Source organism: Musa acuminata, unplaced genomic scaffold (assembly GCF_036884655.1).
Source record: "Musa acuminata AAA Group cultivar baxijiao unplaced genomic scaffold, Cavendish_Baxijiao_AAA HiC_scaffold_201, whole genome shotgun sequence".
NCBI lineage: Eukaryota > Viridiplantae > Streptophyta > Magnoliopsida > Zingiberales > Musaceae > Musa > Musa acuminata.
The window spans coordinates 1-12500 of record NW_027020471.1 but is presented as its reverse complement, the minus strand read 5'-3'; positions in this window follow the sequence as shown (position 1 = coordinate 12500).

Genomic DNA, 12500 nt, shown 5'->3' with positions numbered 1-12500 from the left:
CTCAACGTTGACAACTTTACTTGATGGTGCTCAAGGCAAGCGAGGCGCTTGGCAAAGGACGAGACCATGCAAAGTGGAATGAGTTGCTCAGCGACCGAAAGAGTTGTGCAAAGCTCACAGAGGTGAGGGGAATTGCTAACTCGAAGAATTCGGTACTCATGCATGGGCTTGTATGCGGACGATGGATTGTTCGTGGCCATCCCAAGGCGGTCGAGACTCGTCGCCATGGAGCATTGAAACTTTCTCTTCGACATGCGAAGGATACGTCCGGAGGAGGCTGAAGTGTGCAACGAGTTCAGCATGTTGCTAGGCCTTGAGGGGTGCAGCGGTGGCTGTATTGACGTGGAGGCGCAATCTAGCAAGTGCGTTTGCAAGAGGCAGAACAATGCACAGTTTGTTCAGCAGATCGGAGTAGTCCAAGGGGATGGTGGTCTCCGAAACGAAGAGAGATGTTGCTCCAACGGGACAGTTATCCAGGAGGGATAAGTCTCAGCTCTCCAAAGGGAGAATCATGTGAGATGGACTTCACATGTTGAGGAGGAGTACCTCACAAACAACAACTCCACGAAGCTCGATGGACTGAGCAAGCGGCGAGGAGTCGTCGCATGATCTCGCTTGAGAGAATGCATTGGTGGATGCATTGCGAGATCAAGTGGGGGAGCGACCCAAAGCAACTCAAATGGAGGCACACTTGGAGTCGATATGGAGATCGGACTCAAGGGAGGGCTGACCCGTGGAATGGTGGGCGCGAGGGCCACCATCGACTCAATGCAGAAACGAGGAGCGGAGCAACTTGGGTGTAACTTGGCGAAGTACCCAAGCCGCTTGAAGGGAGCCAGCATAGAAGTTGGAACATGGAGCAGAGGCACAGCGCTTTCCCTAGACAGAGGTCAAGGACATGAACTCTTGCAGAGGCAGGAGTAGAATCATGCTGTTCCCTGGGTCCTTCATTCTGACAGAGCGGACTCATCTTGCATGGTGCCAAAGACGAAGGGAGCTTCGGGGCACATGCACCTTATCTCGGAGGAGCATTCGATGGAGGAACTAAGGCGACTCAATTTGCGGAGGCGAAGTTGAGTTCAGAAGGCCTTAGCACGGGGCAAGAGGATGCAGAGGCGGGTACTCTTGAAGAATATGCCACAGTGTTGTCATTTGAGTTGCTATGAAGGAAGCAGTGTGCAGCGGAGATTGTGCTGGTAGGGGCAGAGGCCCAGGATCCAGGCAATGGTGCACAAATTACAGCGAAGTCGGTGGACTTCGGGAGCTACTAGGCGACGGACTGTCCTAGAGCGGTGCTTCATCTAGGTGTGACCCAAGAGTGGGTGGATGAAGGTCGATTGCCAAAGGAGCGAACAAAATCGAAGGTGGAGGAGACCCTGCGATGTATTGGCAGAGGCCACACATGGAGGGTTCACAATTCGAGTTTATTCCACAAGGATCAGAATGCAATGGAGATGTCACCAGGAGGCGACATGGTGCAGCGGATCGTGGTGGAACAGTTCGTGGCAATGCGACACACACGACATTGTCCCGTGAGGGATGAGATCATATGGAGGTATGATCGGGAGCTACTGGGAGCTCCGCTTTGGTGAACAACACGACGGCAAGAAGGGCTATGGATTCAAGGAGTGAAGGCCATGGTACCGCAGAGGCGGGTCTTCCGGGCGTGCACCGAATTTTGCATCGGATGAAAACCTTGGTCATCAGCATATGGGGGCTGGGTTCCACCAAGGGAAAAGTTCGAATGCAAGTACCAGTGAGTCCCATGAGAGGGACTTGATCATGCAGAGGTATGATCGAAGCAGCTGGAGAGTTGGACTGCTCCAGAGCTCATATTCGCTTAAGGGAGCCCGACAAGTCAGAGGACAAGGTCGAGTAAGCGAACGTTGCTACCCAAAATCAAGCATCAGTTAGAATGGAGGTGGACTCAGAGGAGTGCCACGGAGACATCTCTACTGATTGTGAAGGAAAGGGATACAGAGGCGAAGCGACGGATAGTAGGGCCATGGGCATGGCAGCGCCATGGTACCGCAGAGGCGGGACTTCCGTGCAAGTCATTGATCCCTTGCTCTCACGGAGGGAGAGCGCTTGGTCGTGAAAGGGGCCGAGGAGGTGGAGCATGCAGAGGCAATCTCCAAGTACCGAGACAAGGCTGAAGGGCAGAGGCCAAGAAACTTCGTAAGACCGGTGTCAACAAGTTTCTCATCAAGATAGCCGTAAGTGAAGGACTTCGGGTCATGCAAGAGTGCACGACCAAGGAACGAAGCAGGCAGTACGTGGTGCTGTACCTTTGCTACTCAGTGGAGTAGGCGGCAGGGTTGATGGAGAAGACGGTACAATCCCAGAGGCGACCTCATCTATCAGAGAATTACTCCAAGTTGGGGTGAAAACTTCCTGCATTCCAGAAGTTCAATGGCATTGAGAAGGTGAATCACAGTAGCTAACTCAACGCAAGGAGTGCAAACACTTCAAGTGCTTCAGAAGTGTGAGCAAAGAGCAGGCGAAGGCCAGTAACCAGCTCGATGCATGAAGTACAACCTCGAGGAGGCGGGCGAAGTCAAGTAACCTTTGCCTTCTCAACTCTTAAGAGAATGGGCGAAACCGAGTACCCCAGTTCTCTTATCTATCCAGCAGAGGAGCTCTGCACAAGTTCAAAGACCCTTCGAAGATAATTGAAGACAATAGTTGTCAAAATCCTCACCAACGGTGATCAATGCTACTGAGAGTAGATTGTCCGCTTCATTTCCCAACGAAATGCCAATCGAAAGCGGAAGTGATGCGAACCTACTTGGATGTGACAACTAACTGAAAGAAGAGTCAATGAGCAGATTTTGTGGAGGAAGGACCCAAAACTTCAGAAGTTTGCGAGGCGATGCTCGTTAAAGCTCCAACAAGCATCCACCCAGTTCAAGTAGCATGTGGAAATTTTGAGAAACTGGCGCAGTAAGAATGGTCTTTTCCTTCATTTGGTGGATCCGCAGGAATCAACGAGGATCAATACAACTCAGCCAACCCCACACCAGAGTCAGAGTCATTGGCGAGTTGAAGCAGCATGGCGGATCAAAGGTTCGACTACTCAGAAACAGCAGCGGAGAGCAGCTGGGAGCCAGGAGGCGCATTGCAGCTGGAGCGGAAGATTGAAGACTCAGCAAAGGCGAAGAGTTGCAGTGTTCACAAAGGCTTCGACGAGGACGTCGAAGGGATAAGTGGGGGAGAATGTAACGGACAAACTTCTAAACAAGATGTTGGATGTAATGCTTATGTCTGTCCGTTGTCTTTTGGCATTTCATGCCTTGTACAGCAGATAGAGGGGCGGCCGAAGGCTTATAAGTCCCATTTTAGTTGGGTTGGTGGCCTCTTTAGGCTTGTAAATAAAGGTTGTGTCATGTGGACACGTTCGAGAGCTTTCGGTCTGTAATGGACCATTTTACCCTTTGTTGTGCAACTATTCAGAGCTTGTAAAGTCTGTTTGTAATTTGCATTGTCTATGAAGTGTTTTTCGGACATGTTTGCTTGTGGATCCCGATTGAGGCGTTCTCTTTAACCCGTTCTCTCTTTTGTTGGTCCTAAGGGACAATGGGAGGCTTCGGGGAGGCTGACCTTTGCGGACGGACGCGCGAGGGTGCCGCACGCCTTAGGCAAAACCAGCTAAGGTCGTGACAGAGCGGCGGACAGCGAGCGAAGCGAGAGGCAGCACCGTCCCTGCTATACGAAAGCCCCATCCAGCCCTGTGCCACCCGGGGGGTTCCAGGGTGCTGAGATGGCTGACATTTTGCTCCGCTCACGACGGTCGCCGCGGCACACAAGAACAGCCCAAAAACAGGCCAAAACAGCCCAAAAACGGGCCAAAACTGGCCATTTTTGGCTGCGCGAGCGAGCAGCGAGCGGCGGACAGCGAGCGAAGCGAGAGGCAGCACCGTCCCTGCTATACGAAAGCCCCATCCAGCCCTGTGCCACCCGGGGGGTTCCAGGGTGCTGAGATGGCTGACGTTTTGCTCCGCTCACGACGGTCGCCGCGGCACGCAAGAACAGGCCAAAAACTGGCCAAAACAGCCCAAAAACGGGCCAAAACTGGCCATTTTTTGCTGCGCGAGCGAGCGGAGAGCGGCGAACAGCGAGCGAAGCGCGAGGCAGCACCGTCCCTGCTATACGAAAGCCCCATCCAGCCCTGTGCCACCCGGGGGGTTCCAGGGTGCTGAGATGGCTGACATTTTGCTCCGCTCACGACGGTCACCGCGCCACACAAGAACAGCCCAAAAACAGGCCAAAACAGCCCAAAAACGGGCCAAAACTGGCCATTTTTGGCTGCGCGAGCGAGCGGCGAGCGGCGAACAGCGAGCGAAGCGAGAGGCAGCACCGTCCCTGCTATACGAAAGCCCCATCCAGCCCTGTGCCACCCGGGGGGTTCCAGGGTGCTGAGATGGCTGACGTTTTGCTCCGCTCACGACGGTCACCGCACCACGCAAGAACAGGCCAAAAACTGGCCAAAACAGCCCAAAAACGGGCCAAAACTGGCCATTTTTGGCTGCGCGAGCGAGCGGCGAGCGGCGAACAGCGAGCGAAGCGAGAGGCAGCACCGTCCCTGCTATACGAAAGCCCCATCCAGCCCTGTGCCACCCGGGGGGTTCCAGGGTGCTGAGATGGCTGACGTTTTGCTCCGCTCTCGACGGTCACCGCGCAATGCAAGAACAGGCCAAAAACTGGCCAAAACGGCCCAAAAACGGGCCAAAACTGGCCATTTTTGGCTGCGCGAGCGGCGAGCGGCGGACAGCGAGCGAAGCGAGAGGCAGCACCGTCCCTGCTATACGAAAGCCCCATCCAGCCCTGTGCCACCCGGGGGGTTCCAGGGTGCTGAGATGGCTGACGTTTTGCTCCGCTCTCGACGGTCACCGCGCAATGCAAGAACAGGCCAAAAACTGGCCAAAACGGCCCAAAAACGGGCCAAAACTGGCCATTTTTGGCTGCGCGAGCGAGCGGCGAGCGGCGGACAGCGAGCGAAGCGAGAGGCAGCACCGTCCCTGCTATACGAAAGCCCCATCCAGCCCTGTGCCACCCGGGGGGTTCCAGGGTGCTGAGATGGCTGACGTTTTGCTCCGCTCTCGACGGTCACCGCGCAATGCAAGAACAGGCCAAAAACTGGCCAAAACGGCCCAAAAACGGGCCAAAACTGGCCATTTTTGGCTGCACGAGCGAGCGGCGAGCGGCGGACAGCGAGCGAAGCGAGAGGCAGCACCGTCCCTGCTATACGAAAGCCCCATCCAGCCCTGTGCCACCCGGGGGGTTCCAGGGTGCTGAGATGGCTGACGTTTTGCTCCGCTCTCGACGGTCACCGCGCAATGCAAGAACAGGCCAAAAACTGGCCAAAACGGCCCAAAAACGGGCCAAAACTGGCCATTTTTGGCTGCACGAGCGAGCGGCGAGCGGCGGACAGCGAGCGAAGCGAGAGGCAGCACCGTCCCTGCTATACGAAAGCCCCATCCAGCCCTGTGCCACCCGGGGGGTTCCAGGGTGCTGAGATGGCTGACGTTTTGCTCCGCTCTCGACGGTCACCGCGCAATGCAAGAACAGGCCAAAAACTGGCCAAAACGGCCCAAAAACGGGCCAAAACTGGCCATTTTTGGCTGCACGAGCGAGCGGCGAGCGGCGGACAGCGAGCGAAGCGAGAGGCAGCACCGTCCCTGCTATACGAAAGCCCCATCCAGCCCTGTGCCACCCGGGGGGTTCCAGGGTGCTGAGATGGCTGACGTTTTGCTCCGCTCTCGACGGTCACCGCGCAATGCAAGAACAGGCCAAAAACTGGCCAAAACGGCCCAAAAACGGGCCAAAACTGGCCATTTTTGGCTGCACGAGCGAGCGGCGAGCGGCGGACAGCGAGCGAAGCGAGAGGCAGCACCGTCCCTGCTATACGAAAGCCCCATCCAGCCCTGTGCCACCCGGGGGGTTCCAGGGTGCTGAGATGGCTGACGTTTTGCTCCGCTCTCGACGGTCACCGCGCAATGCAAGAACAGGCCAAAAACTGGCCAAAACGGCCCAAAAACGGGCCAAAACTGGCCATTTTTGGCTGCGCGAGCGAGCGGCGAGCGGCGGACAGCGAGCGAAGCGAGAGGCAGCACCGTCCCTGCTATATACGAAAGCCCCATCCAGCCCTGTGCCACCCTGTCACGAACGGTCGTCGCGCACCCGCAACAACTTCGTTCAACGAACCGTTCGTCGCTCACACCCGCATGTACAGCTGCTTAACAGCATGTTTTCCCATGGTTTTGGGTCATTTTGCTTGTAAATATGTAAGTTCGAACAAGCTGCAGCGTTGCAAAGCGATCGCTCACCGAACCGAGCAAAACAGCCCCAAAACAGCCCAAAACGGCTTCGTTTTCGCGTGCCGCGGGAGGTGAGCGGAGTGCTGCCTCCGCTCACCAAAATGTCAGCCATCTCAGCACCCAGGAACCCCCCGGGTGGCACATGGCTGGATGGGGCTTCGGTTATATACCGGGCGTTGAACACTCTTTCGCAAGTTCGTACGTGACCTTTACGGGAACTTGGTGTTGCGTCCGGGACCAGGTGAGCGGCTGTTTGTGGGCTTGCAGCTGTTCGTTCATCCTTGAAAGCCTTGTTTTTCCCCCTCTCCCTCTTTTCTCTTGTGCACACAAGGTGTTCGACGAATTGCTTGTAAAGCTTTCCTTTTCGCGAGACTTCGGGACGTGTCCGTTGCTCGTTCTTTCGATCTAACTCTCTTTCTCTTTTACAGGTCCTTCGGGACCTGCGAGAGGTTACAAAGTGGGCTGATCCTTGCGGAGCAAGATCGCAAGGGCGAAGCGCGACTTAGGCAAGGCAAAGCTAAGTTCGCGTCTTTGCCGCACGGGTGACTCGCGACTTAGGCAACGCAAGCTAAGTTCGCGTCTTTGGCCGCAAGGGTGCCGCACGCCTTAGGCACTTCCAGCTAAGGTCGTGACATTGTGGTATCAGAGCCGGCAAGCTCTTCGATCGAACAGCGAACGAACTTCGCAACTTCGCCATGGCAAAGCATCGTGGCGAATCAAGCAAGACGGGGCAGGCCGGACCCTTGCCCCAAGCAGCCGCAGGTGGGCTGCATGTGCACACTCGCTCTCATGCTGTTGGAGCCGCTCATGAGGATCGCGGCAGCGAACAGGATGAGCGAGAAGTTGGCAACTCTCCGCGAGCGGAGGAAGCGCAATCTGGTGCGCTAACTGGGAAAAAGAGTCATAAGGAGAGACTCACGACGGCGGAAACCCGCCTGGATGTTCTTGAAGCGAGCATGGAGGAACTCTACCATGGCCAACAAAGACTTGTTGGGGTAGAGAGCTCGCAAGAGGAAGCGGAGTCCAGGATCGACAAGGTCGAGGCCCTAGTCGACCGACTGTCCGATGACACCAAGGACTCCGTGCAGCACTTACAAGATGTTGTGGCGGAACTCACGGCGAAGGTGGCTATGCTCACAAGAACGCTAAATGCGGGAGGAGGCAACACCCGCGTTGCACCGCCACAAAACTTGAGGGCACCTGAGCCCCATGGATACGGAGGGGCCAGAGATGCCAAGGAGCTCGAGAACTTTCTGTTCGACATGGAACAATACTTCCGAGCTACGAGACCCGATTCTGAAGATACCAAAGTTTCAATAGCAACAATGTATCTGAACGGAGATGCGAAACTTTGGTGGCGAACTCGTTGGGAGGAAATCCAACAAGGTCGGTGTCGAGTCGACACATGGGAAGACTTGAAGCGGGAGTTGAGAACTCAGTTCCTACCGGAGAACACAGAGTTCGTCGCAAGAAGGAAGTTGAGACAACTCCGCCAAAGTACCACCATCCGAGACTATGTAAAGCAGTTTTCTGCACTGATGCTGGACATACAGGACATGTCCGAGAAGGACAAGTTGTTCAGTTTCCTTGATGGTCTGAAACCATGGGCTCAGCAAGAGCTGAATCGAAGGAATGTTACCGACGTGGTCGGGGCAATTGCAGCTGCAGAAAGGCTCACCGACTTCGTTTCCTCTGAAGACCCAGCGAGAAGGAAACAATCTTCAAGCAATCGCCCTCAAAAACATTCTCGAGGGAAGGAGCTCGGGGGCGAACAGAAGAAGAAGAGCTCCCACAAAGGGCCGAACCCAAAAGGCAAGGCCTCAAAACCTGGAGGATGCTTCTTGTGCGGAGGACCGCACATGGTAAGGGAGTGCCCACAGAAGCAGGCACTCAACGCGTTGACAGCTTCCATCCACCCTCCCCGATCGGACAAGGGCAAAACCGTTGCCCTTAGCTCAAGCAGTTCTGAATCCAGCAGCGACGATGAAGAGTCGCAAGGACCCCGAATGGGAGCAATGCGTTTGTTGAACGCTATGCGGGGTCAAGTGGGGGAGAACATGAAGACGAAGGCACAAAAAGCAGGAAGTAGTGAACTGATGTATGTGGACATCAAGCTGAATGGCCAAACGACCCGTGCAATGGTGGACACGGGCGCTACCCACAACTTCATAGCCGATCGTGAAGCACAGCGACTTGGGTTGACATTGGAGAAGAGCCCAAGCCGAATGAAAGCAGTGAACTCGGAGGCCAGGCGAATCTCCGGATTGGCGAAGGGAGTTCCCATCAGAATCGGGACTTGGAGCGGAACCACCAACATGATGGCCGTGCCACTAGACGACTTCCAAGTGATCCTTGGAATGGAGTTTATGCACGCGGCGAAGTTGGTGCCGATGCCATTCTTGAATTCCCTATGTATGATGGGAGGCGATGACCCCTGTGTGGTGCCCGTCTCTCGGAGAGGAACCAAGGAGCCCCAACATATTTCGGCATTACAATTGAAGAAAGGGGTGCGAAAGGGCGAACTAACATTCGTGGCTGCTATGAAGCTAGAGCCACTCAATGAAGAAGCCATTCAAGAACCTGCTGTGGTGGCCAACGTCCTGAAGGAGTTCAAAGACGTTATGCCACCTGAGTTGCCGAAGACTCTTCCGCCACGCAGAGGCGTGGATCACAGTATTGAGCTGGAGCCAGGAGTGAAGCCTCCAGCGAGACCACCCTATCGCATGGCCCCGCCAGAGTTGGCAGAACTCAGAAAGCAGTTAGGTGAACTGCTAAGCGGTGGTCTCATCCGCAGCTCAAAAGCACCTTTCGGAGCTCCAGTTCTCTTTCTGAAGAAACAAGATGGGAGCCTCCGATTATGCGTCGACTACCGAGCCCTCAACAAAGTAACAGTGAAGAACAAGTATCCCATCCCGCTCATCGCGGACTTGTTCGACCAATTGGGCAAGGCGAAGTATTTCTCAAAACTCGACCTTCGGTCGGGGTATTGGCAGGTGCGCATTGCTGAAGGCGACGAAGCAAAGACTACATGTGTGACCAGATATGGAGCGTTTGAGTTCTTGGTGATGCCTTTCGGCTTAACCAACGCTCCGGCAACATTCTGTACTCTCATGAACCAGCTATTCAAGGAGTATTTGGATAAGTTCGTGGTCGTCTACTTGGACGACATCGTCGTTTACAGCCAAACGCTCGAGGAGCACGTCAAGCACCTTCGGACGATTTTCAAGGTTCTCAGGGAGAACACTTTGTTCGTAAAAAGGGAGAAATGCTACTTTGCTCAGACTGAGATCCTGTTCTTGGGGCACCGAATCGGTGATGGCTCCATCCGGATGGACAAGTCGAAGGTGCAAGCAGTTGCGGAATGGCGAACTCCAAAGAAGGTGCCAGAGTTGAGATCCTTCCTTGGTTTCGTCAACTACTACCGACGCTTCATTGCTGGATATTCGAAGCGGGCAACCCCACTGACGGAGTTGCTGAAGAAGGAGCAGCCTTGGAAGTGGTCTGACAAATGTGAGATAGCATTCCAAGATCTGAAGGCTGCTGTTCTGGAAGAACCAGTGCTCAAATTGCCAAACTATGGAGAGCCCTTTGAAGTCCATACAGATGCTTCGGACTTTGCTATTGGTGGAGTACTCATGCAAGAAGGTCATCCGGTGGCCTACGAGAGCCGTAAACTCAACGAGACCGAGAGGCGGTATCCAGTGCATGAGAAGGAGATGACAGCGGTGATCCACTGCCTACGAGTTTGGCGACACTACCTCCTTGGGTCGCGATTTGTGCTGAGGACAGACAACATCGCCTTGAGTTATTTCCAAACTCAGAAGAAGCTCTCCCCAAAGCAAGCACGGTGGCAGGACTTCCTGGCTGAATTTGATATGGCAATGGAATATAAGCCCGGGAAGGCGAATGTCGTGGCCGATGCGCTGAGTCGGAAGGTGGAGTGCGTGAATGCTGCACAACTGGAGGGCAGAGGCCAAGCAAGTCAGTTACACTCAACCTTCCTTTCCCGAATCAGAGATGGACTGTATAGTGATCCCCAGGCAGTTATCCTGATGCAGCTCATCAAAGAAGGCAAAGCACGACGATTTTGGGTCCAGGAGGGACTTGTTTACACAAAAGGGAATAGGGTTTATGTTCCCCGAGTGGACAATCTAAGGCGTGAACTCTTGAAAGAGTGTCACGATTCCCTTTGGGCTGGACACCCCGGCATTCACAGAACGTTGGCTCTCGTGGAGAGGGCCTTCTACTGGCCAAAAATGGGGATTGATGTGGAGGAGTATGTTCGAACATGCCTTACTTGCCAACAAGACAAGGTGGAGCAGCGGAAGCCGGTGGGACTTTTGGAGCCGTTGCCCGTACCAGAAAGGCCTTGGGAGAGCATTTCCTTAGACTTCATATCAAGCTTGCCACCTGTAGGGGGACTTGGATCGATACTTGTGGTGGTCGATCGGTTTTCAAAGTATGCAACTTTCATTGCTGCTCCCCTACACTGTTCAGCTGAAGAGGCGGCCAGACTGATGATGAAGGGTGTAGTGAAGTATTGGGGAGTCCCACACAATATCATTAGTGATCGAGACGCTCGGTTTCTGGGACGGTTCTGGACCGAGCTATTCAAATTGTTGGGATCAAAGTTATACTTCTCTACAAGCCTCCACCCCCAGACGGATGGTCAGACTGAAAGAATAAATTCGCTCTTAGAGCAGTATCTCCGGCACTATGTGAGTGCCAATCAACGAGATTGGGTGAAGCTGTTGGACATCGCCCAATTCTCCTACAACTTGCAGCGGAGCTCTGCATCCAACAAGAGCCCCTTCGAAATTATCACAGGACAACAACCGTCGACTCCGCACACTATGGCTATTGGGTATACTGGGAGTAGTCCATCAGCCTACCATTTCGCAAAGGAGTGGCATCGGAATGCCGATATTGCGCGGGCTTACTTGGAGAAGGCGGCAAAACGGATGAAGAAGTGGGCAGACTTGGGAAGGCGACCACAGGAGTTCAAAGTTGGCGATTTGGTGTTGGTAAAGCTCCAACCAGCATCACTCCAATTCTTCAGGAAAAGAGTCCACAAAGGATTGGTGCGTAAGTATGAAGGGCCCTTCCCAATTATCAGCAGGGTAGGCAATGTTTCTTACAAGTTGCAGCTGCCGGCGTGGTTCAAAATTCACAACGTTCTTCACGCCAGCAACCTAAAGGCCTACCATTCAGATCCGCAAGATGCTTCTCGAAGTGTTCCAACTCGGCTACCTCCCATCACAGCCTCCTACGAGAAGCGAGTGGAAACCATTTTGGCGGATCGCAAGATAAAGCTACCCAACGGAGCGGAGCAAACAGAGTACTTGGTGAAGTGGCGAAAGCTTCCCCGAACTGAAGCCAGTTGGGAGTCTGAAGACGCCCTGCGACATGAAGAAGACGTCATCAACAACTACCAACAAGCGTCGACGAGGGCGTCGACAGTTTAAGTGGGGGAGAATGTCACGAACGGTCGTCGCGCACCCGCAACAACTTCGTTCAACGAACCGTTCGTCGCTCACACCCGCATGTACAGCTGCTTAACAGCATGTTTTCCCATGGTTTTGGGTCATTTTGCTTGTAAATATGTAAGTTCGAACAAGCTGCAGCGTTGCAAAGCGATCGCTCACCGAACCGAGCAAAACAGCCCCAAAACAGCCCAAAACGGCTTCGTTTTCGCGTGCCGCGGGAGGTGAGCGGAGTGCTGCCTCCGCTCACCAAAATGTCAGCCATCTCAGCACCCAGGAACCCCCCGGGTGGCACATGGCTGGATGGGGCTTCGGTTATATACCGGGCGTTGAACACTCTTTCGCAAGTTCGTACGTGACCTTTACGGGAACTTGGTGTTGCGTCCGGGACCAGGTGAGCGGCTGTTTGTGGGCTTGCAGCTGTTCGTTCATCCTTGAAAGCCTTGTTTTTCCCCCTCTCCCTCTTTTCTCTTGTGCACACAAGGTGTTCGACGAATTGCTTGTAAAGCTTTCCTTTTCGCGAGACTTCGGGACGTGTCCGTTGCTCGTTCTTTCGATCTAACTCTCTTTCTCTTTTACAGGTCCTTCGGGACCTGCGAGAGGTTACAAAGTGGGCTGATCCTTGCGGAGCAAGATCGCAAGGGCGAAGCGCGACTTAGGCAAGGCAAAGCTAAGTTCGCGTCTTTGCCGCACGGGTGAC